Source organism: Manis javanica, chromosome 14 (genome assembly GCF_040802235.1).
Source record: "Manis javanica isolate MJ-LG chromosome 14, MJ_LKY, whole genome shotgun sequence".
Taxonomy (NCBI): Eukaryota; Metazoa; Chordata; class Mammalia; order Pholidota; family Manidae; genus Manis; species Manis javanica.
Genome location: NC_133169.1, coordinates 85,659,277 through 85,686,170, shown reverse-complemented (window position 1 = coordinate 85,686,170; position 26,894 = coordinate 85,659,277). Strand labels below are relative to the sequence as shown.

At 44.2% G+C, this 26,894-nt stretch overlaps 1 protein-coding gene across 1 annotated transcript in view; it reads right to left on the bottom strand.

The window, feature by feature from the left end:
- The window catches only part of LOC118972005 (uncharacterized), an 83,528-nt gene that overhangs the window by 47,226 nt on the left and 9,408 nt on the right, over positions 1–26,894 (bottom strand). The window lies entirely within an intron of this gene.

Below are 26,894 nucleotides of genomic sequence, written 5' to 3'. Positions count from 1 at the left end.
TATTGTAGAGAAAGCTGAGAAAGCTTGGGGTTCAGGGATTTCACGTGACTTGAACAAGACTGAACAGCTAGCAAATGAAGGAGCCAGTCAGAATCCTCCCTCATGCCTGGGTAAGTCCAGCAACTTTGCCCTCACCACTGTTTCTCACGAGCACTGCACAGGGAGCCCTCCCATCTGCCTCTGAGTGAGCACAAGAACCTATCTGGTGGTGAAGAGTGCTGGAGAAGACAGAAGAGGAAGAATACGCCTGTTGACCTCTTTCCAAGGGAGGAAACGGGCAGTGCGACCTGGCTCTCTCCTAACCCTCCGCTTGACCCGCAAGCACTGCAGCATGGAACCAGTTCCTCTGCAGCAAGGCCCTGCTCTGGGCAGGCAGTGCCCAGTGGCATGGGTAATTCATTCCATGCCATTTTTCCTTCAGTGCCTCATACTTTTCTGGCCAGTGTGCTGCATGGTTGCAAAAAGCCCAGCCCTGGACATGCAGAGAATGTATTGATTCAGAAACATTTAAAAAATTAAACAGGACATGGTGAGGCAGGCTGTTTGGTAAGTGCCAAACTCCCTCTTTCCCTTCCTCCAGCTCCTCTGCCTCCCCGGGTCCTGGCTGTTACCCCCACCATCCCTGCAGTCAGAGTCCATTCCCTCTTCCCTCACAGGCAAATGTTTGCAAAGCTCAGCTTGCCAACTGAGCCCTCCCCAGGTGTGTGTATGCATGTGCGAGGTGTTTTCTCTTCTTCCTGAACCAAAAAGTGGTGAATCCACTGGTTTCTCTACCTTCTGGAACATGTCCTAGGAGGACAGGTACTCAGTTTTGCATCTGCTTTCAGGAAGCAGACTTGGGCAGCCATGCCTAGAGGCAAGAACTACAGGTTGGGCTTTTTTGTTGTTGTTGTTTATCTTTTATTAAGGTATTATTGATATACACTCTTACGAAGGTTTCACATGAAAAAACAATGTGGTTACTACATTTTACAGGTTGGGCTTTTTAAAGGATGAGCAAACTAGAGATTATTCCTCCTAGAGGGGCTGCCATTAAAAGTTTGTCTCATTTTCGGGTAAGATTCCTCAAGGGAGGAACAACCTAAGACAGGCACAGTTGCAGGGGGGCCATCAGGTGAGAAATTGGGGATCAACAGAGGTGAGGCTCAGAACCTCATCCCCACTGCTTTGAGAGAAATCTTCTGCATCCGTGGATGGTTTATTCCCCTTGTCTAGCTTGGATTAACACATAGTCTACAGGCACACACCTGATCATCTACAATTGCTCTCCTACAACACTAAACTATGTTTTCTACCTTTATCTTGCATCTACCTACCACTTCAGCATTTTATTAAAAAATAATAATAATAATAATAAAGGGAGAAATGTGGGATCAACATATAAATCACGTATAAAAATCAAATGAATATTCATATTTGACCTGATTGTTTATAGTTCATAATGTGTGATCAAAACCAAAAGTTTCTGTGATGAATGCCCTTGTACTGTTCACCATGTAAGAATTTATTCACTATGTAAGAATTCGTTCACCATGTAAGAACTTGTTCGTTATGCTTCAGAAGATTGGAGACTGACGAGAGTTAGGCTTGAGATGGATTAATGATTGTACATTGAGCATTGACCCCCCTATACTGAATTTTATTGTTGTTAACAACCATTTGATCAATAAATATGAGAGATGCCCTCTCAAAAAAAAAAAAAAAGTTTGTCTCATTTTATCTCCTTCCAAATAGGGCTGCTCTTCCCTTCAGCCCATTCAAACATAATTCATTCAAATACTCAGTCATTCAACACGTATTTGTGGAGCACCTACTCTGAGCCAGAAATTGTTCCAGGTAAAGGGATGCTGTGGTGGTAACAACACAGAAAAACACCCTGCTTTCATGGAGCTTACATTGTAGTGGGAGAAGGCAGATAAGAAACCAATAATCAATGCCAGGATCAATATCAAATAAGATGATATGATAGAGCAGGGATCTGATCAGCAAACTATGGCCTGGCACCAGTTTTATAAATAAAATATGTATAATAAATACAAGAACACTCAGCAGGGGACTACTTTATTTTTTTTTGTATTTTTTAATTTTTTGAATAGGTAATATATTCAATGAATCTAAATTTAAAATAAAAAATAGACAAGAATATGCAGAGGTCTTTCTCCCAGCCCTATTTCCCAGCTATCCAGTATCACTCCCCATAAGCAACAAATGTTAATTTCTTATGCATCCTTCCTGAGAAATTTATTCATATAAAAAGCAAATGCATGGGCATAGTCTCTGCTCCCCCAGCCAAGGAAGCTATTTTAAATTGGGAGATCAAGACAGACTTACAATTTAGGCTAAGACCCAAATGACGTGAGGCTGCCAGCCAGCGGAAGCTCTCTGAGCAGCAGTATCCAGGCTATGAGAACAGTAGTACAAAGGCCCTAAAGCTAGACCAGCCATGGCAAGTCCTAAAATGAGAAAGGAGGCCCATGTGTTTGAGGCACACTGGGCCAACGGGCAGTGATTTGAGATAAGCTGGAGAAAATTTAGGAAGCAGGGGGATTCTCTTCTTAAGGGCTCTGTAGTGTCAGTAGTGTCCTTATATCCCTGTTCCTGACTCTACACACTGGGGTGGGAGGGAAGTCATTCTGGTATCTACTCTAGTCTTCTTTGCTGTCTTTTTGAGATTTAAAGAGCGGCCACTCTGTCTTAATAATAGAATTCATCTGTCTATATGTGGATAAAATGAAAGTTCCTGTGGCCAGGATTCTCACCTGGCCCTGGCTGGCTAGCTCACTACACACATGTGGGCAATTTGTTGCTACTGACTCTATATAAAGAGCTCTGCCCAGTGGTCCGGGCGACATGGCGGCACGGCTGCAAGGCTGCAGCAGGGCAGAGCAGAGGCTGGAGTGGTGGCAGCGCTGAGGACAGAGACTGGGACAGCTGTTTGGGCAGAGGGGCCCAGAGGCAGAGACCAGCTTGCTGCACGCAGACTCGCTCTGAGTGAACAAGATTTTAGTGACTGACCTGCCACCATGGAAATAAAACTGGGTATAACCCTTTCACCCCCACAGGAATGTTCTACTGTCATTTTCTTTGGTCACATTGAATACAAGACAATATGCTGACATGGAGAAAGTTATGGAGAAGGATAAGGGAATGGAAAGGGGAGTGAAGGGTAACAGGATTAGTGGCTCTAGAGGCAGGGCCTGTGATCCGAATTCTCAGTCTAGCAGCTCAGTAAAGGCTTTGTAAAGATGTGATGTTTTCAACCTGAATTGAGCAGATGGGTCCTTTCCTGATGGCAAAGTCAGAGAGCAATAACTAACTCTCCACCCAGGACTTTGCTTTGCAAAATGTAGGGAATTCTCAGTTTATGCAATAGCTACATGGCCAGAAATTCTCAGTCTCAGGTTTCCTAGAGCACCTACTATGTGTTCAGTCTCTTTGTGAAGGCAAGTGAACCTATCCCTACCTTGAAGGAGTTTATCCAGCTGGGGAATGAGAATCTGAGCTTGAGAAATAGTGGCAGGTTAACCTCAACGGTGCAAACTAGTTCAGAGAGGCTAGGAACCAGCATGAGCAAGAACTGTCAAAGCAACTCTCGTGGAAGGTGAATTGTGAGTTGAGTCTTAAAGGATAGGGAGGATCTGAATAAAAACTGACATCTCCATGAAAGGGGGATAATGAGAATACGGAGGACAGCAAATTGGCACAGTAACCCCTCAACAACTGCAGCAGCTTCTCCTCCCCCTCCCCCTCCTTCCTCTCCTCATTATTATGGCTAGTTACAGTTTACAAAACACTTTCTCATAAATTATTTCATTTGATATTTACAATAACCCTGAGATTGGGTAGGGCAGGTGTTTCCATTGTATTGTGAAGAAACCAAGAGGGAGGCAAGACAGCACAGGACGGTTGAATACATCGCCCTAATCCCAGAGCAGACACCGAAACCCAGGCGCCTTGAATCTACACAGTGCGGGCTTCCCGCAGCAGGCACTTCAAGCAGGCAGAACAGCAGGGACAAGAGGAAGAAGCAGGGAGCCTCGGGGAACCGAATCACACGTCAGTTGCACCAGCAGCTTGCCCTCTGTCTTCAAAGGAGTCTGCACCCTCTCTGCCTTCTCGCCTGGATAAGCCCCGCATTCCCAGGTCACAAATCCTAGCTCAGGAAAAGGAGAAACTTATTGTTGGACAACCTCACCAGGAGGAACATTAGGAGAAAGAGGAACTCACCACTTCCACAGTCTCATTAGCACTGCAGACCTACACACGCATCAGACCTGCAGGCGGTCGATGCTAAGTTACTAAGCCTGAGGCCTGAAGTAAATTAAGCCGTGTCCTAGAAAAACAGGTTATGTTACTTATATTAAGTATTAGGTATTCTTATGGCTCAAAATGCCATCTACTGTTTTGTGAGTTCTTCTCGGGATGCTACTAAGCGGCTAGAAGGACCATCCTCCATACCCTTCACACAGACCCACCTGAGCATGCTGGCCCTGTCCTGTCACTTCCCAGGGGGACTGGCTGAGATGAAGCACCTGCCTGTTGTCTGTCAGAGCCAGGCTAGGAGGCCCGGAGGCAAGGGGCTTCAGTGACTGCCTTTGGAATGAGGCTGCCTTCCAGGTTGCCCCTGGCAACCAAGCTGCTCAAGTGGTACACATCTCTTAGCGGTGACTTGGGAGCTGGGGTAGGTTGCTGAACCATAGAATGCAGGGAGTATGTCAGATCTTCCCCCTTTCCTCCTCCCAGCCCAGACCCACGCCTGTGATGAGTACAAGGGCTTTTCCCTCACCTGCCCCCAGGTCAACAGGATGAGCCTGAGATTCTCCTTGAGGACAGGGAGCTTAGGGAGAACCTGTCCAGTTTGCAGCAGAGACCTGGGTGCCCAACACTACCTTGGCTAGTTCCCAGCATATCACTGCCCTCAAATGACTAATACTGTTCCGCCCTTTAAGCATCAACCTCCCTTTCTCCAGAAAGCCTACCCTGACTCGCCTCCTGTGCCCCAGACAGGGATAGGTGCTCTAGCCTATGAAACCCTGAGCATCATTCTGTCAGAGGACACATCACCCTGCGTGTATTTACCTGTTTTTCTTAGCAACTTGAGGTTAAGGACTGTGTCTTATTCTAGCACAGGATCTGGTATATAGGAGGCACAAAATAAATGCTTACTGACTGGATAAATGAATGAATGAGAACACAAGATTCTGACAGGAGGAAATAGGGGAGGTGGTGGGATGCTTCTCAAGCACTGGCTGGAGTAAGCAGTTTGCTTACGGAATTAATTCCTGAAGCTGAATTAATACATTGGGACAGGAGAGTGGCAAGCTTGAAGCAGGGTTTTAGGAAAATCTAGCCAGCTAGGTGTGCAGGATGGACTGAAGGAAAGAGCAATCTGGTAGGGAGACTAGTCAGGAGGCTGTTTTGACAGTCCAGACTAGACATGCAAAGGGTCTAGACAGGAGCAATGATGAGGGGAAATAAAAGCAAGAAATAAACTGCCCAACTCTGTTCGATGGCTTCTTCATGCAGCCTAGGAAAGTCAGCCACTGCCTGACCTTAGTGATTAGCAGCCTGGGCCGCCATCTGAGCTGACTGGCCACTGAGCACGCAGCTCCCAGCAGAAATCTAGCTGCCATCCTGAGTGCAGCTGTCACTCCAGGCCTACAGAGTAAGTCCAGGGGAACGCTTCCCAAATCAGTAGTTCCAGAACAGTGATCTATTATGTATTAGTGGGCATCTTACAAAGAAAAAGAGTTCTCTGCTCAAATATTTTGAGGAATTCCAGATGCAACAAAGGTCAAAGCCATTTTTTTTTTTTGCTGTAATATCTCAAGGGGATCATATACCTCTACCCCGCCCCCCCCGCCACAAGTATTTATCAGGGAGTCTTTCCCACCATACCCGTTCACAGCTCCTAAAGGAGCAGTCGCAAAACAGCTGGGAAACTCCGGAATCATATCTGTTTGCCTTGTCTCCTGCGGGATGCGTGTGGACTACATCCATAGGGTACACTGCCTGCATGCTCACCACCCTTGCTTAGAGGAGTGACTTCACCCACAGCTCTTCCTCCAAAGCAGCACAGAAGCTGCTTACAAGCTCTGGCTCTGAAGCCAGTCTGCCTGGACTCAAATCCTAGCTCGACCAGTTAATAGTCATCTAGCCTCTCTGTATTTCAGTTTCTGTATCTACGTGATGGGGAAAATACTAGAACTAACTTCAGTGGGGTTGTTCGGAGGATTGGATGGTGAGATGAGCCCTGGAGAACATAAGCACTGTGCCTGGTGCAGAGGAATCCTTCAGTAAATGTGAGCTACTCTTCTAATCCTATTCAGCTGCGTATTCTGTGATGCGAGCCCAAGCCCTCCAACGGTAGCCCTGACTGAGGCAACCTGCTGAGGCCTGCTGTGAAATGGTGGGGGGCGGGGGGTCAGCTTCTCTCTGTGGACTTGGGAGGGGAACACACAGCCAGTGACTAACAATGGGAAGGGAAGCTGGAAAGACCACAGACCGAGGGGCCAGCACCTACGGTGGGCATGAAGAGTCACAGCAGGCAACTGGGTCTGGAGTCTGCCCCTCACCCTCCACGCCACGATTCCCATCCTCTGGTGTCCCTGCTTCTCCTTCCTTTACTCAGGCTCCTCAGATATTTCCAGCCAGTGGCTTCCTGGCTCGTGTACCACTACCAAGATCCGTCTCTACTGACAGTACAATTCCAATATCAAATGTACAGTTTCTCAACAACCAATTCTCCAACTCTCTGGACACCAGTTGGGGATTCTACAACTTAATTCAACATTAACTACCTAAACTTATAAAAAGCCTCAGTCCACAAGACTGCCTCCCAATTCAGATGCCAATTGCAAGTCCCTGGCCTCCTCTACTTTGACCAACCAGCTATAAACTGGAGGTTCCCATAACCCCCTTCAGATGCAATAATTTTCTAAAACAGCTCAAAAAAACAAGGCAAGCACTTTACTGACACTTATAAAGGATATTACATAGGATACAAATCATAGCCAGATGGTGAGGTAGAGAGGGCTAGGCCCAGGAGGGCCTGAGTGCTGGAGCTTCTGGACTCGGGGTGCACCACCCTCCTGGCACGGGGATGCATTTACCAAACTAGAAGCTCTTTGAACTTTGTCATTTAGGGGCTTTTATGGAGGTTTCATCACATAAGCCTGATAGATTTACTCAGTTTCCAGCTCCTCTCCCCTCGTCAGAGAGTGGAGGGAGTAGGAAGGAAAGTTCTAGACTTCTAATCAAGGCTTAGTCTTTCTGGTGACCAGCCCATCCTGAAGCTCTCTAGAGTCCCAACAGCAGTCTCCTCATTAGATCAAGAGATGCTCCTATCACCCTGGAAATTGCCAGGGATTTAGGAGCTCTGCACCAGAGCCAAAAGATGCTGCTATCACCCCCATCACGCAGGGCATTACAAGGGTTTTAGGAGCATTTGTCAGAAACTGGGAACAATGATCAAATATGTATTATTATGGCACAGGCACCAACTCAGTAGGTGTTTACAGACCCTTACTGCATGAGCAAGGAGCTCAGGACATGTCCTCCATGACTGCAGGGGACACCGCGTCACTGCATCTTCTCCTCTCCCTTCACCTCTCCTTGCCCTCACCGTACACATGCCTTTCCAGATGCTTCCTTTGAACCCAACAGCTTTCACACATTCCAAGGAGGGGCCTTTGGGTTTGGAAGACAGAATGAAGGAATGGAGAAATAATTCCTTCCACCAATAAAGCATTTTACAAAGTACCTTCGTGCTTATTACCTGATTTTGATAATAGCCCTCTGAGGCAGCTATTATCCCCATTTTAGAGACAAAAAACTAAAGTTTGAATAACTCAAATAATAGCTGAAGGTCACAAGGCTACATGGAATAGAATCAGGACCCGAAGGCAGAAATTTTGACCTCTAGTCCAGGGCCTGTTCACTATACCCTCCAATACGATCTTCACCTCAACTCAAGACTCAGGGTCAGGCCCACATACTCAAGAATCACAGCCTTGATCTGACCAAGAACTTGTCTCTGGGCAGGTCAGACTCACTTCTGTGGGCTTGCGGGTAGGCAGCACCCAGACGCCTGGCTCTGACTCTGGAAGTGACTTTCGAGTCGGCCAGGGCATTCAGGGATGTCGGGATCAGTCTTAGACCAGAACTGCTTTGCGCATTCTTGTCACACACCCTCCTCTGGGGAAATCTCCAGCAGCTGTGATATGATTGGATTCAATATTCTGCCCTGATGTGATCCGACAGCAGCTAAAAGGCTGGAGTGGGAAGATACCAAGACAGAAAATCCCTCAGTGGAAACATGGTCTCCTGTTACTACCCTTTGTATTCTCTGTGTGCCAGGAATCAGTAAGTGTCAGGTCCCATGACTGACAGGTTTGGAGTCTCATTCATTAGCCATGATAAGAGGCATCTCACCCTTCTCTAGCCTCCAGAGAGGACCTGAGCCTGAGCACCCTCGGGCAGATCCTGGTGTGTCTGCGTCCTGTGTTTCCTAAACCTGTCCCTTTTCTCTTGCAGTGGGAATTATTTTCTTCTCACTCAAGAGCCAGTTTCCGGATCCTGGGACTCACTACATCACTCCTCTCTCCTCCCTCATCCACCAGCATTATCACAGAATCTCTCAGAGAGCACCCCAAAATCCACGTTTTTATCTTCTGAATCCCAGGACCTACCATCTCTTCATCATAAGGGAAAAGGTTATATTCCTTCTCATCCTCCCTGTCCTGTGGGGATGAGAAGGCAGGTAGTCTGAGCCCTTGTTCTACTCTATCCAAATTGCCACCTTTCCCAACTCCACTTCAGCTGTCAAAGCCTGGATGTCACACAGATTAAGGAAACCACACAAAGTTCCCCCAGGGGACTTGGACAAAAGCTCCAAGCTTCTTTAGTTTCTCCCAACACACACTCTCACCTCCCCGCTACCCACTCTTTCCTTCCCTCCATCTAGGGAGATATTAATGGAATCATCTGTTAAATGCAGCAGCTGCCAGACTGTTAGGCTGACTGGGCAGAGGGCCTGAACCCATTTATTCCAAACTACGCCCCCATCACATATCTCAGGTTCTTAAGTTTTCATTCCCACTTGTGCATGAGCCAGGTCGCTGAATGCCAACTCTCGGTCTGAGAACCCACATGCTCCCTGGAGCACCCACTGATGCCTGCCTGTCTACCAGCCACAGGAGTAGTGCATGGCGACATGGGGGAGAGAGAGGGGTAAACCAGCACAAAGCCTACCCACGTCCAAGAAAATGTTGCTTTAAAAGCCCTGATTGCAGAATCTTTCTCTGACATTTGTCTATAATTATGACAATTTACTACAATGTCACAAAGTCTAAAAGCCATTCTCAAGAGGAACACTGTCTGTTTCCGAAGACCCTGGACTTGAGACCAGCATTCACCTGCTATTTTTATCTGGTACCTGCCCTCTCCTCCATTGTGAGTTATTAGGAAGTCAGATACTTTACCACTGTTTAGAATAAAGACAACAAAGCAATAACTTTAATTATAGTATGGGAAAATCCTAGAATATCAGCTGTGTAAAATCTGGCAAATTGTGGGAACACAGCTTGGTCAAAGAGTAGAATGCTAGCTTAGCACAGCAGGCTGCCTTAAGCTCGGGATTCTTCCTATTTCTCCCAGATTTCTCTTTGACCTGTGATTCTCAGAGAAGCTGTTCCACAAATATTCACATAGTGCTACTATGTGCCAGGGTGAGTCTTCTGGCATAGCGCTTGCGTTCATGGCAAGACTGCCTACTCCTTGTGGTTCTCCAACAACACCAGCTGGTTCCCTGGACACTATGACCAGAGGCTCCTCAAACCAGCTGGACACATTTGATCCTTCCCTAAGCTGAGTTTGTGTGTCTTCACACCTGAGTATAGGAAGCACCATTCACAACTGACTGCTGAACCTATACTTAGTGTTTCACAAACAGTCCTATTTAGATGAGCTAGGTGTACTCTACGAAGAAGAAAAGAGACAATGAGTGCTGTAGCAGACATGTGTTCCTCCCCAAGCATCACTTCCTTAGGGATCAGTCCCACTCTCTAGTTATTCCAAGACCACATGGTTCTGAAAAGGCAAGATCCTCCCCACAACTTCAGAGGTAAGACCTGATCCAGGCCTCGCCCATCAGATTACTCCACATCTGAACACAGCAGCTGTCCTTCAGAGAAGGACGTGACTCAAACCACACACGTTACAGCCTTCTCTGGGCTTTCGTAGGAGCTATGAGAAAAGGCACACGCTCTTACCCTCAGGAATGGTGAGCGCTAAGGGTAGCCCTGGTTTGGGGCTGCTGATGGCCATTCGGCTGCTGTGTGTAGAGAGCCTAAGGATGAATCAATGCAGCAGGAAGCAAGGCCAGGTGATGGAAAGAGTCCACACCTTGATGCACCATTTGAACTCATGGATTTAGTATTTCTGAAGCAGGTCTACTCTTTTCTGGAGATGTTTGTAAAGAAAGTGGAGAGCTGCCTTTCAGTCATCTGATGTAAGGTCCTCATACCTCCTCTATTTTATTCCCTCCAAAAAAATGTGTTGGGAGAAAAGTTCTGGAAATGGGTTAAAGTTGTCCAAAATTCCCTTTTCCAACTCTAGATCTAAACACAAGATTCCAGGTCTTTTGAGAACAAGAATCAGGAGCCACTCTCATTCTCAAAATAGTGAGTCAACAAAGTACCTGCTAAAGAGGTTAGGGATATTAGAGGTGTGTCCCTAAATCTTTGGCAGCATCTGGATAAACGTTTACTGTGCTCTCTCTCACAATTTTTCCTAGTGCTACTATCAAAGTATATGGGCCAAGGTGTGTCAGTGGCGTGCCAGGACCCAGAGGCCTATCAAGAGAGGTCCCTGCCCCTCTGCCCACCCCATCCCTTCCTATCCTCACTGCCGTTGGAAAGAAGTTAAGCTCTAAGAGATAACTGGAAGCACTGAGGAATTATCTTGTGGAGGCTTCCTTGGAAGAATGTAAGTATCCATCCTCAGCCTCCCAAAAAGGAGCCAGCTCCCAATCTCACAGGCTCCGATAATGAGGCCTGGACTCATAGGGACGCAGGAGGCAGAAAAGGAAGAGGAAGGGAAATCAAATGGAACTATTACAAAAAGAGTGAAAAAAATATCTCTCAAGAAGAAAATAGCCAACAGGCTAGGCAGAGAGGTAACAGGACCTGAGTACTCAAACCTCCCCATCAAAGCAGGCAGTTCCTGGGCAGGTGGGGCTTCTCCTTTCAGAGAACTCTGGACCCTGCCCGGAGGAGTGTGGAGCTTGGCTGGCTTCCAATCAGAGCACAGACATGCCCAACTCACTGGCTGTCTAGTAATGGCTCAAGGGTTCCTGCAGTCAAGATGCTTCCACGAGTGGGTAAGCCTATGGAACCTCAGCCTGTGGCTCTATGGTAGCAAGACTATTTAAACCCTTGCTGGCGAGGAAAACACAGCAGTCTGCCAGATGCCTGTTAGAAAAGCTATCTGTTACTAGAAGAACACACCCTCATCTTCTTTCTCAGCGGACCTTTATTTCTCTACACGTTTGGACACAAGAAGAGGGGCTGTTGTCCCCATGTTCATTGTCACTGGGCACTAATCATTATCACGGTAGTCACAGAGTTCTGTACCCTCATTTGGGTAGCTCTATACTCAGCCACTGGGAGAGGTGCTGTCTTAAGTTGGGCTCCCCAGGAGCAGAGCCTGAGACAGGATTCAGGTGACATGATTTACTGAGGTGTGCCCTCTGAAGAAAGAGATGAAGGAAGCAGAAATCGTAGGAAAGAGGTTCGTGGTCACAGCCTTGCGTTTGGTCTCAGCCTGATCCCACAGGGAAACTCAGGAGCGTGAACAGCAACAAATAACCGATCCTTCCTTGAGGTAAGGGGCTAGCTTTGGTGCCCCCTTGGCTGAAAGCTGTAGGGAAGAAAGAAGGGGCCTCCTGTTGAGAAGGGGGCATCTATAACCTGCTGGAATCCAATACAGCAGCTGGGGGAAATGACACACTGGTGTGGAAAAGGGGATTTGCACAGGGTACCAATAGCATCCAACTAGAGCTACTGTATCAGCTGCCATGACAAAATACTATAGACTGGGTGGCTTAAATTCATTTTCTCACAGTTCTGGAGGCTAGAAGTCCGAGGTCAGGGAGCCAGTATGGCTGAGTTCTTGCAAGGGCGTTCCTCCTGATCTGCAGATGGCCGCTGTCTTTTTATTCGCTCACGTGACAGGGGCACCTCTTTGATGTCTCCTCTTATAAGGGCACTAATTCACATCAAGAGAGTCCCACCCTCATAATATCATCTAAACCTAATTACCTCCCAAAGGCTCTTCTCCAGATACTATCACCTTAGGAGTCAAGGATGTAACATGAATTTTAGGGGGAAACAATTCAGTCCATAGCAACTACCATTTTGTCAACAGGGAAAAGAGACAACTGTTAGCCAGATTTGCTCAATGAGAGCTATTTCCCTAGCACCTAAGCTCTTTCAGAATCCTATTTGTTGACCATACTGAAGATACAGATTAAAACGTGACCAGCTGAGCCAGGCCTCAGATCTCCCGACAGTTCTCTTTTCTGAATCTCAGTAGGCACTGCTTCTTGCCCTGGGACAGTCAGACTGCAACTGCCGGCAGGCCTCAGCCCTCGGTGAGCATTCTGTAGGTGACAGCAGAGGTGTCTGTGTGCAATCCTATCCAGCTTAGGCTTTGAAGCTCCGGAGCAGAGCCATTAACATTCTCTTCAGCTGAAGACAGTTCTCTTCAGCCCTTGTTAGTCTCATTTTCTTCCCTCTCGACTATTTTTTCATCAAGAACAGAAGCTTCCTTGTTCCTAGAACCTATTCTTCTCTTCAAAGCACTCTGGGCTCCAGTGAGGCCTGCGGCCAAGAGGCTGACCTGACACGTCTGGATTCCCAGTGAAGAGCAGACCACGCCGCCTGCTGTGCAGCTGAGAACCCCAGCACGCCGACTCGCCCACTTCAGGACTAAACCAAGAACAGGCGAGGAGCGTGCCTGCCCTCGGGCCTCCTGGGAGTCTGTGGTGGGCAGGCCTGGGGTTATGGAAGCTCTCCTCCTGAGTTCCCCAATCTACCCCTGCTTCTGGATTTGGGTTATTTCTGTACAGGAAATCAAGGGGAGAGTCACAGGCACTGCCCTGGAGAGTAGGAATCCACCCACTGCCCATCCTTCATTTAGGCGCCCCATTCATATGAAAGGAGATGGTGAAGACTTTCCATTTCACGAACGGGTCCTATAGGCCTGAGTGGGGCAGAAGAGAATTCTCAGTGAGAACACTATTCATGTCTCCATTACTTATTAAGAGCTGCCATATACCCAGCTGTGTGGTGAGTCCTTAGAAAATAGGAAGAAGTAATCTTGGAAAGCTTAAAATTTACTACTGGCCCCAAAGTAAATTTCTTAGGCAATCTACAGATTTTAGCAAGAGGAACTCCAGTGCCTGCATTCAGACAGAGAAGAGTGAGGTAGGCAGACGATCATTCAGTTTCATTGTCAACACTTTCCTCTTAAGGCTGTTCTTTCCCACCAAGAGCTGCTGGTTATATCCCTGTGTAGCTCCCCCTTCAAGGTTTTACAGTGGTGATGGGACTGTACCATGTTTCCCCACTGCCAGGTCCCCAGGACTTGATTCTGACATCTCTATTTCTTCCCTTCTGTGATGCCTTACAGTTATCTCAGGCACACAAGCATTCATTCCTTACAATTGCTTCTGCAGTAATTCCAGAGAGACACATGAAAACATCTTTCCCAGGATCATATTTTACCAAACTCCACTGCAGACAAACAGTTATGGCAATTGGGTGCGATCGTTTGTATTCATTTCCCTGTCCCCTCTGGCCCCAGAGCTGGGCCCAGCATCCCCAGGCATGTCAGTGCAGGTGGACCAGAGGCACGCAGAGAAGGCCTGCTACTCCATCTGCTGGCCTGACTGCAGCTCTGGGTTGCCGCCCTTGAACTCCTCGCAAAGCAGGCTCTAGCTCTGACCCAGGAGACCAAAGTGTCTTTTCATCATGATAAAGTAAATATATTCAGCCATTTTGTCAACAGTGATGACATCTACCCGCTCTCCTTAAATCCACATGCCCAGACACAAATAGGGATGGAAAACACAGAGCCATGGATTTCGATCTAACAGGAACTGGCTTTGCTTTGGGCAAGCATTGTTTTGGGCAAGCATTGCTTTGGGGCTGTAACGGGGACGCACAGAACAAGAAGACGGCTCCAAACCAAGGCAGGGGTGGGAGGGGTTAGGATGGGGTTTAGAAAAACACTGATGACATCGGACATTTTCTTTTCTTCTTTCCATATCTACTTGTCTTCTTTATGAAAAACGCTTCCTTCACAGAGTATTTAACTATTTCCCAGAGCCTATGGTCCATGCAGAATCATTTTTACACTCAAAATTTATTTTTCATCCACCCTTCCTGAGGCAAAGAAAGGATGGGGGTCTATTTTATAGATAAGGATAATTAAGCTTTCCTAGCAGAAGAGAGGAGAAAATATCACCTACCCTTACTCAGAAATTAATTACTCGGTTCCTGGAATCCCTGAAATCCTCAGTTAACTTTATGGTGTTATTTGGAAGTTTCAACAGAGGCTTCACTATGTAGCATCCATGTCATACCAAAGTGAGGTGCCAGCAAAGATGCAAATTTTCACAGAAAACAGTTGAAAAACAGTTACGAAACTCTAAAATCTTGACCCATATCAAGGGTAAAAAAAGAAGTCTTTGGATATTAAGAGAGAGTTTTTGCCAAGGATATTTTTGGTGAGAAGTGTTACTGTGCTGTGGGTACCACTCCAAAGAAAGTGGGGTACCTACATTTCACCACAGGCCTAATGAGAAATACTTCAAAGGGATTGCTCAGAGAGCTTGATATGTATGTGTCTCTTGAAGTTAGAGGAAGCAGAGTGGACTAACTTAAGACTTCACGTCAAGAAATGTAGGGGCCACTGAATGGGCTAGCAGCTGCTTTGCAATGCTGGGGTCTGCCCATGGTCTCAGAGCTTGTGTGAGCAAAGAATTGGTTTCTCACAGAGAAATTGGACCTGGACTGTTGAATTCTTAGTGGCTACAGAGTAAGAGAAATATCAACAGAGGAGAATGTATTTGCCCAGATTTTGTGTTTGTGTGTATGTGTGTGAGTGTGTGTGTGTGTGTGTGTGTGTGTGGATGGTAGTACAGATCTCTGAAGAACCCACAAAAGTGCCCCTAGAAAAAGCAATATCTAAACATTAGCCACTCCTAGTCAGCACAAAGCCACCTTTAATAACATGAGTCAAGTACAGTACTTCCTGCCACTTCTTACTTCCTTGTTCTGATCCTGGAAGGGCCAGACACTTCAGGAAAGAAACAATGCCCACACTCCCTCTTTTCGCTTGCATCAAGCCCCAGATGGGGAAAATCAAACAGCTTAATCTTGAAAAAATTTGGAAACATTGACAATACCTGGGCTGGAGATGTTAAATATCTAACTGAGACCATGTTGTACTAGGTAGAGTAACTGCAGGGCTTCCTAATAACTGCACGGAAACCATTTGTCCAGGAGCAGAACTGACCATTACCACTGAGCAGGTTTAAAGGAACAGTGGAAGCCAAAAATAAAGTTTCTTTCATGATTACACCCCATGAGTCCTGCTTGCCATTGTTCCAGCTACAATTGTAAAGTGTGTCTCAACCTTTACATTAAACAGTAATAAAAACGATAAAGGAGCCATGAATATACAAAGGGGAAAAGACAGCCTCTTCAACAACTGGTGTTGGCAAAACTGGACAGCTACATGTAAGAGAATGAAACTGGATTATTGTCTAACTCCATACACAAAAGTAAACTTGAATGGATCAAAGACCTGAATGTAAGTCATGAAATCATAAAACACTTAGAAGAAAACACAGGCAAAAATCTCTTGACTATAAACATGAGCTACTTTTTCCTGAACACATCTCCTCAGCAAGGGACACAAAATAAAATATGAACAAGTGGGACTACATCAAACTAAAAAGCTCTGTACAGCAAAGGACACCATCAGCAGAACAAAAAAGGCACCCTATAGTACAGGAGAATATATTCATAAATGACTTAACTGATAAGGGGTTAATGTCCAAAATATATAAAGAACTCATATGCCTCAACACCCAAAAAGCAAATAACCCAATTAAAAAATGGGCAGAGGGACTTCTGGCTTAAAGACAGTGGCGTGAGAGATGAGACAGAAACCTCCTCCCAAAACCACATATAATGCGAAAATATACCAAATACAACTAATCCTGAAAGAGCAACAGGAAAGAAGGCTGCGACAGACTGCCTTTCATCTGGTAAAAAGAGAAGACCTCATGGAAAAGCGTAAAGTATCAAAGTCACGATGTGGCGGGACCCAAGCCCTTCCCCCACCCCAGCTCACCAGCAGGAGAAAAAGAAATGGAGCAGGAAAGGGGTGGAACACACCAGCCCTGGGATCTGCCCTGGGAGCGCGAACCTACATTACATGGTGCTCTGGAGATGAGTGGGGTTGGAAAGCTAAGGTAGGCAGTATACTTGGAGAGATTGAGATTCCAGCCGCATGAGGAAAACAGATACCCACAACTGGCCACTCTGGGATAAAAGAAAGGCAAGCATTCTGAGAGACTTCCCCAACAGTGAGAGGGCTGCAAAAGGGGCAAGGATTGCATAGAGTTTGCTGCTCAGGAGAAAGGACAGGTGGACAAAATTGTCCTGGCGCACTCAGCCCAGCAGGTTGGGAACTTTCAGGAGCTTTAGGTGCTCAATACCCCTGGCTGGCAACACAGCTCCAAGGTTCCCCACCACAATACACAGCCTGCTGCTCCTTCCTCCCAGCTGGCACCAGCTCGCAAACCTGCTGCCCCTGCCATTGCACCAAGCCAACCAGAGGGTGGCCCCATGCATCTATAAGTACATAGCATAGAGGATCCTCCCTGCGCACTCAGCCCACTGGCCCTGGCAGTGGAGGCAGGCACTACAGCCGGGAAGCAGGTAAGAGCTCTTTCTTCCCCAGAGGCACCAACACCACTCACCTGCGATCCCTACCACCACTCCAAGGGCTGAGCAGCTCCAGAGAGAAGAGCTTCTGGGCACTAGATGGCGCCACCTACACCAGGTTATTATTACAAATATGAAATGTAAAAAGAGTCTGGTACAAACCCAAATCTCACAAACACCAGAAAGAGGGCCAAGTGAAACCAAACTCACCAGTTTTCCTGAAAGAGATTTCAAAATAAAAATCATAAACATGCTCATGGAGCTACAGAAAAATATTTAAGACCTCAGGGAGGAATTCAAGAAAAAGAGAGAAACTTTGAAAAATACAGTATTTGAAATGAAACATACAAAGGAGGGATTTAAAAGCAGATTAGATGAAGTAGAGGAGACAGTATATGAAATAGAAATTAGAGAACAAGAATACAAAGAAGCTGAGGCACAAAGAGAAAAAAGGATCTCTAGGAATGAGAGAATATTAAGAGAACTGCATGACCAATCCAAACAGAACAATATTCGCACTATAAGGGTACCAGAAGGAGGGATAGAAGTGTCTTTGAGGAGGTAATTGCTGAAAACTTCCCCAATGTGGGGAAGGAGATAGTCTCTCAGGCCATGGAAGTGCACAGATCTCCCAACACAAGGGACCTAAGGAAGACAACACCAAGACATATAATAATCAAAACAGTAAAGATCAAGGATAAAGACAGAGTATTAAAAGCAGCTAGAGAGAGAAAAAATATCACATACAAAGGAAAACCATCAGATTTCTCAGCAGAAACCTTGAAAACCAGAAGGGAGTAGAGTGATGTATTTAATGCAATGAAACAGAAAGGCCTCAAACCAAGAATACACTATCTGGCAAGATTGCATTTAAATTTGAAGGAGGGATTAAGCAATTTCCACATAAGCAAAAGCTGAGAGAATTTACCTCCCACAAACCATTTCTACAGTGTATTTTGGAGGGGCTGCTATAAATGGAAGGGTTCCTAAGCCTAAATAGCTATCACCAGAAAGAATAAAACCACAGCAAAGGAAGTAGACCAATTATTTACTAAGCAAGTGCAAAATTAAATCAACTACCCATAAAGTCAGTCAAGGGATACACAAAGAGTACAGAATATGATACCTATTATATAAAGAATGGAGGAAGAAGAAAACAAAAGGGCGGGGGGAAGAACCTTTAGATTGTGTTTGTAATAGTGTATAGTGTACAAGTTAAGTTAGACTGTTAGATAGGAAAGAAGCCACCCTTGAACTTTTGGTAACCACAAATCTAAAGCCTGCAATGGCAATAAGTACATATCTAAAGATAATCACCCTAAGTGTAAATGGATTGAATATACCAATCAAAAGACACGGAGTCACTGAATCAATAAAAAAAACAAGACCCATCTATATGCTGCCTACCAGAGACTCACTTCAAACCCAAAGACATATACAGACTAAAAGTGAAGGGGTGGAAAAAGATATTTCATACAAACAATAGGGAGAAAAAAAACAGGAGTTGCAGTACTTGTATCAGACAAAATAGACTTCAAAACAAAGTAACAAGAAACAAAGAAGGACATTACATAATGCTAAAGGGGTCAGTCCACAAGAGGATATAACCATTATAAAAAAACCAACATAGGAGCACCTACATATGTCAAACAAATACTAACAGAATTAAAGGGGGAAGTAGAATGTAATGCATTCATTTTAGGAGACTTCAACACACCACCCACTCCAAAGGACAGATCAACCAGACAAAAACAGAAAATAAGTAAGGAGAGAGAGGCACTAAACAGCACATTAGAACAAATGGACCTAACAGACATCTACAGAACACTCCACCCAAAAGCAGCAGGATACACATTCTTCTCAAGTGCACATGGAACATTTTCCAGAATAGACCACATATAAGGCCACAAAAAGAGCCTCAACAAATTCCAAAAGAGTAAAATTGTACCAACCAACTTCTCAGATCACAAAGGTATAAAACTAGAAATAAAATTGTACAAGCAAAACAAAAAGGCTCACAAAAACAAGGAGGCTTAACAACATGCTCCAAAATAATCAGTGGATGAATGACCAAATTAAAATAGAGATCAAACAATACATGGTGACAAATGAAAACAACAACACAATGCCCCAACTTCTGTGGGATGCAGCAAAGGCAGTTCTAAGAGCAAAGTATATAGCAATCCAGGGCTATTTAAAGAAGGAAGAATAATCCCAAATGAATAGTCTAAATTCACAATCATTGAAACTGGAAAAAGAAGAACAAATGAGGCCCAAAGTCAGTAGAAGGAGGGACATAATAAAGATCAGAGAAGAAATTTAAAAATTGAGAAGAATAAAACAACAGAAAAAATTAATGAAACCAAGAGCTGGTTCTTTGAGAAAATAAACAAAATAGATAAACCCCTAGCCAGATTTATCAAGAAAAAAGAGAATCTACACATATAAACAGAATCAGAAATGAGAAAGGAAAAATCACAACAGACACAACAGGAATACAAAGTATTATTAGAGAATACTATGAAAATTTATATGTTAACAAACAAGATAACCTAGAAGAAATGGACAACTTTCTAGAAAAATACAACCTTCCAATATTGACCCAGGAAGAAACAGAAAATCTGAACAGACAGCAATAAAGTTGAATCAGTAATCAAAAAAACTACCCAAGAACAAAACCCCCAAACCAGATGGCTTCATCACTGAATTTTATCAGACATTTAGAGAAGTCATAATTCCCATTCTCCTTAAAGTTTTCCAAAATATTGGAGAAGATAAACACTTAACAAATTTTTACTAAAAAGTAGTTTAATGAATATAGGTGCACAAAATGCAGTGGAAGATAATATTCAGGACTGATCTGGGCATTACAATATACAGGCATACCTCAGAAATATTGCACATTAGGTTTCAGACCACTGCAAGAAAGCAAATATTGCAATAAACAAGTCAAATTAATTTTTTGGCTTCCCAGTCAATATAAAAGTAATGTTTACATCTATTAAGTGTACAATAGCATTTTGTTTAAAAAAAGCAATGTACATGACCCAGTATTTCCACTCCTGGGAATTTACCAGGAGAAAACAATATCCCTGATTCAGAAAGATATATGCATCTCTCTGTTTATCACTGTACTATTTGCAATAGTCAAGATATGGAAGCAACCTAAGTGTCCGTCAGTAGATGAATGGGTAAAGAATATATGGTACATATATACAATGGAATATTATTCAGCCATAAAAAGAAAAGAAATTCTGCCATTTGCAACAACATGGATGGAGCCAGGGGATATTTTGTTCAGTGAAATAACCCAGGTGGAGAAAGACAAATACCATATGATTTCACATATTTGTGGAATATAAAAACAAAGCAAAACAGAATGAGCAAAACAGCATTAGACTCATGGACACTGAGAAGTGTCTAGTGGTTACCAAGGGGGAAGGGAAGACGCAGGAGTCAAGCAGGGGAACAGGGAGGGGAATAATAAAGCACAATAATTTGCAATCACAATATAAGTCGATCATGGGGACCGCTGAACCACTGTGATGTACATTTGAAACCAACATAAGATTGCAAATTAACAATACTTTAATCAAAATAATAATAAATTTTATTGGGAAACAAATTTCAAAAATTGACTCAAAAAGAATGCAAATATCTAAATAGTGTAATAACTTATAAAAGATGACCCAAAACAGAGAACCACCCACTAAAAAAGGTACCAAGGCTAGCCTGTTTTCTGGATGAGTTCCACCAAATCTTCAACAAAGGATGTCCTAACTCATCCTGTGAGGGTAGCCTAATCCTGATACAAAGCAGAGCCAGAATTTTAGCATTCTAAATTCAGCAGTGTATTCAAAGAAAAATGCATCATCTTGCTTGAGTGAGGTTTGTAAGAAGAGTGTTTCATGATTTAGCATCACGAAGGCTATCTTCATAATATGCTACAGTAAAATTGAAATGAGAAAAAAATCTTGATTTTAAAGCTTAAAATTCAGTTGACATTTAAAAAAAAAAAGTAAAATTCAGTAACCATTATGTATTTTTTCAATTCTTTCCAAAAGAAAAGTTGTAAATGTATAAGAAACATTTCACATAGTCAAAAACAATTGAAGATGTCCTCTATAAGTTGCTAATCCATAAAATAAAATAAATATTTTAAAGAAAAAAAAGCAATGTACCTACCTTAATTTGAAAACATTTTATTGCTAAAAAATGTTAACTGTCACCTGAACTTTCAGCAAGTCATAATCTTTTTGCTAGTGGAGGGTCTTGCCTTCATATTGATGGCTGCTGATTGAGCAGGGTGACAGTTGCTGAAAGTTGGGGTGGCCGTGGCAATTTCTTAAGACAACAATGAAGTTTGCTACACTGATGGACTCCTCCTTTCATGAATGATTTCTCCACAGCATGTGACACTGCTTGATAGCATTTTGCCCAGAAGCAGAGCTTCTTTCAAAATTATAGCCAGTCCTCTTAAACCCTGCCACTGCCCTATCAACTAAGTTTATGTAATATTCTAAATCCTTTGTTGTCATTTCAACAATCTTCACAGCATCGTCACCAGGAATAGATTCCATCTCAAGAAACCACTTCCTTTGCTCATCCATAGGAAACAACTCCTCAACCATCAAGGTTTTATCTTGAGACGGCAGCAATCCAACCACATCTTCAGTGAGCTCTACTTCTAATTCTAGCTTTGCTGCTATTCCCAACATCTCGCAGTTCATTCCTCCACTGAAGTCTTGAACCCCTCCAAGTTATCCATGAGGGCTGGAACCAACTGCTTCCAAACTCCTGTTCATATTGGTATTTTAACTTCTTCCCACAAATCATAAATGTTCTTAATGGCATCTAGAATGATGAATTCTTTCCAGAAGGTTTTCAGTTTACTCTGACCAGATCCATCAGAAGATTCACTTTCTATGGCAGCTATACCCTTACAAAATGTATTCCTTCAATGATAAGACTTGAAAGTTGAAATTACTCCTTGACCCATGGACTGCAGAATGGATATTGTGTTAGCAGGCATGAAAAGGACATTCATCTCACTGTACATCCCCATCAGAGCTCTTGGGTGACCAGGTGCATTGGCAATGAGGAGTGATATTTTGAAAGGAATCTTTTGTCCTGAGCAAAGGTCTCAACAGCAGCCTTAAAATAGTCAGTAAACCATATTGTAAACAGATATGCTGTCACCCAGGCTTTGCTGTTCCATTTATAGAGTAAAGGCAGAGTAGATTTAGCATGATTCTTAAGGGTCATAGGATTTTCTGAATGGTCAATGAGAGCTGGCTTTAGCTGAAAGTCACCGGCTGCATTAGCCCCTCACAAGAGTGAGTCTATCCTTTGAAGCTTTGAAGCCAGGCACTGACTTCTCCTCTCTAGCTATGAAGGTCTTGGATGGCAACTTCTTCAGTATAAGGTTGTTTCCTCTACACTGAAAATCTGTTGTTTAGTGCAGCCGCCTTCGTGAGCTATCTTACACAGATCTTGAGGATGACTTGCTGCAGCTTCTACATCAGCACTTGCTGCTCCACTTTGCACTTTCATGTTCTGGAGACAGCTCCTTTCCTTAAACCTCATGAACCAACCTCTGTTAGCTTCACATTTTTCTTCTGCAGCCTCCTTACCTCTCTCAGCCTTCATGGAATTGAAGAGAATTAGGACTTTGCTCCGAATTAGTCTGTGACTTAAGGAAATGTTGTGGTTGGTTCCATCTTTTAGCCAGACCACCAAAACTTTCTCCATATTAGCAATAAGACTGCTTCACTTTTTTATCATTTGTGTGTTCACTGGAATAGCAAGAACTTCTCCTTTGCCTTCACAACTTGGCTGTTCAGTGCAAGAGGCCTAGCCTTTGACTTCTTGGCTTTCAACATGTCTCCCACACTAACCTGAATCATTTTTAGCCTTTGATTTAAAGGGAGAGACAAGCAGCTCTTTCTCTCACTGGAACACTCAGACGCCACTGCACGATTACTGACGGCCCTAATTTCAATACTGTTGTGTCTCGGGGAATAGGGAGGCCTGAGGGGAAGAAGAGAGACGGGGAACAGCCTGTGGGTGAAGCAGTCAGAATACTGATTATACAGGCATAGTTCAAGGCACCCCAAAACAATTACAACAATAATATCAAAGACCACAAACATAATAATAATGAAATAGTTTGAAATATTGTGAGAACTGCCAAAATGTGACACAGAGACACGAAGTGAACAATGCTGTTAGAAAAATGGCGCCAATATATTTGCTCGTCACAGGGTTGCCATCAACCTTCAATTTCCAAAAAGCACGTTATCTGTGAAGTGCAATAAAGTGAAGCACAGTAAAACGAGGCATGCCTGTAATATAGTCTGGAGGTTAGAGAAGCTTGCCTGCACAAATGACATTTAAATTGGGACCTGAAGGCTAAGTAGGGTTTCACAAATGCCTGGTGGAGAGAAGAGGGACCTAAGGAGAAGAAAGGTCATATAGAAAGGCAGGAGCAACATATTCAAGGAACTGAAAGAAGGCGAATGTGGCTAAAGGGAATCTGTCAAGTGGGAAAGGGGCCAGGATGAGGAAGTTGACAGGATCAGTAGGAAGCCCGGGGATTTTAAATGTTAAGAACAAAGCAAGTGAAAATTATAGGATCAAAGATTCAAAGGATTGGAAGAAACTTAAAAGGTTTTCTAGTCCAGCCACCCAGATGACGTTGGAATCCTCTTTGCTCATTCCCTACCCCTGGGTCAACATGAATGGAGGCCAGAAGGACTCGGCATGGGGTCACAGGAGGCTGGTGTAAGGGACCACGTCAAGTACCCACAGAGCCCAGCAGGAGGGCCCTTAGATTCATTTGTCTGTCCCTAGGGTATGAACTGGACCTGCCTGTCTGGTCAGCCTGCCTATCTGTGTGAAGGTACCCTCACAGGGTCAGCCAAGGAGAAGCAGATGGTAGCCATTCATGTTTATTAATCATAGCTTGGAGGGAGAAGAATTACTTTGAGCGGGGTCAGGAAGTTGATCTGTTCAAGAGGCTTGGCTAGTTTGCACTCATGACAGAGAAACCTATTGTGGAGGTCCAGGCAGGGCAGCCGGTGGAGAAGCCAAAGGACAGTGAAGCCAGGGTGCCCCGCCCACAGGAGGTCTGGCCCACTGACTCTGATGGTGGAATGTGTTCGTCATCGTTAGGGCGGATGCTTCTGTGCTGGAGGCAGGACAAGGCTACCCCTTTGTTGATACAAATCAAGGAAACACTCATGTTTGCATGGCAGTAATGAAACCTAACCCCCTTTCCCTTCAGTTTCCTGCTTCTCACTACATGGCAGGGCTAGATGTGCTCAGGAAGGGTCCCATGTCCGTGTCAAAATCATCATTATTCAGCATTTAGTAAGCACCCCACACTATGAAGAGCCCTGTGATGGTTCGATAAAAGAAAGTGGGAGTCTCTGTACTTAAAAGGCAGACAGATCTAGATGAGGAAGGTAGAAACATGCACCAGAAAATAAACCATAATCTCAGGGACCAAATGGATGTACAGAAAGGAACTAGGCTTTATGGAGGACCAAATCACCGTGGAATGGGTTAACCCCCAAGCTTTCTGAAGGAGCCGGCTCCTGATTGGGTGTCACATCAGAGTCAGGTATGCTGAGGAGGTGGGAAAGCTGGGGGATTGGGAGAGTGGGTAGAGACATAGGGTTACCCCAGCTGCTTCTGACAAAGGAGTAATGGGAAGTCAGATCTGAAAGACAAAAAAAATCATGAAAAGCTCTAATAGTATATTAAGGAGCTTGGAGCTTTGATTTTATTCTGGAGACAACGAGACGTCACTGAGGGTTTCTGGGCAGGAGTTTTAGAATAACTATTCTGATTGGAATGTGGAAGGAGGGGGAAGGCAAGGAAGCCAGTTAGGAGATCAACATATGGCAGGATCTGATAACTTTTAAAACCTGGATTACAGATATTTCCTTTAACCTCCTAGGGATATTTAAGGAAAAGGGAGTAAAAGTTTTGGTTGTAGCATAAGAGTTTGGGATTTAAAAGACCATTAAGATTACCATAAAAGAGTAAAACAGAAGCTAGAGCTGGAGGAAAACAGCCTTAGAGCACTGTGAGCAGACCAGAAAGAGATTGCCCCAGGTTACAGATGAAGATGGTTTGCAGGGACCTGGAACAGAGGGATAGGTACTGTTTCCGGGCAGCACCTAAGGAGGGAATGCTACCCTAGGAAGACTGGCTGCATGATGCAGTTAGGAGACCCTAGGCTGCAGGATGTACAGTCTCACAAAAGATTTCTGTGAGTCAAGGATGAAGAGCAGACACTCAGTCCCTGGAAGGGATGGTGCAAATGACAGGACAGCAGGTGTCTCAGCAATAACCAGCAACTCCAAGCCCTTCCAATGGCTCATGGAGAAATAGAAGATCCTGCAACCACAATTCAAGTCTAAAGATGAGAAATAAGTGAGGTTAAATTTCCCACCAATCAGATGGGACAGGAGCATATAACTGGAGTTTACCTTTATTTAAGATTATAAATAAATGTGACATGAATTTATAAACAGACTCATACCTGCTGTAATTGCTATAGTTCAAGTATGAAAGGATGATACCTAGATTAGAATGATCACAATGAGAAGACAAAGACATCAAAGTCCTACAGACATTATGCAGGGATAAAGAACAGGACTTGATCAGCCCAGAATCTACAGAAAATCCCAGGACACATTGAGAATGCAGTAGGTTTCTCCTTGCCTCTCACTCTTTTATCCTTAGGCATCCCTATAGGGGATTCAAGTAAACGCTTTATGAGTTAGTCTTAGCATCCATAAATTGTAATGAAATGCAACTTAAAAAAGCTTTGTTCTCTCCCAAGGCTGTATGTTAGTGCTCAGGTAGCAGAATAATAAAAAAAAGGATGAGATTTAGTCATGGAGTTTCTACTTTGTGTCAGATACGGTGGATACTAGCAATCTCTAGATTAATAAAACTGTTTTTACATGCTTATAATCTACTGGTAGGGATAGACATACTGACAATTAAACTAAAAAAATCAAACAAATAATTAAACCTTGTGTGTGTCATAACAGAAGTGTGGATACGTGTTGTAGAAACACAGAGGGTCAAGAGACAAGCTCGGCCTCAGGAAGTCAAAGAAGATTTATGGGGAAGATGAGATTTAAGAGGGTTTTATAGGATGAGTCGGAGCTCAATATTGGGATAAGAAAGACAAAAGCATTCCAGGTAGTGGGAAAGGTATACACAAGGCATGGAGGCATAAAGAAATAGTGAGCTAGAGGTGGGGGAGGACGAGAAGGGGGAAGAAAGAAGTTGGAGGAATGAGATTCCAAGTATTTTCACAAGATTAATTAAATTACAAGATCACATAAGTGATTTTACAAATTCACTAGAAAATTAGGACCTATTTCCAAGCCTCAAAGTTGGGATTCACAGGGTTAAGTGGTATTATTGTGTCAAAGAAGAAAACTTGATTGCACTCAGTGAAAAAGACGTTCTGCCTGGAATCAGCCCCTATAGTCTTTGACCAAGGGCAGGCTGTTCACATCATGAGCACAGGACGGGTAGCTGTTCACATATTCACCCCAGAGGGGCTTCTGAGATACACCAAAGAGAAGTCACATGTCATCTGGTGTATGGCCCTGTGATGGAGACAGATAGTACCCCTTATAGAAGCTGATAGTCTCAGACAAAACTTCATTCTTCTCTCTTGAGTTCTCTTTGAAGACTTCTCACCAAAAGCACTAACATGTTTCCTTCCTCAGTAATATCCAGCCTCATAGCCTTCTTCATAGACCAGATGAGCAACTTTCAGAGAAACACTGCAGTTTAAGATCCATACTCCAGGAGTCAGGATAAAACCTGGGGACGTGGAGG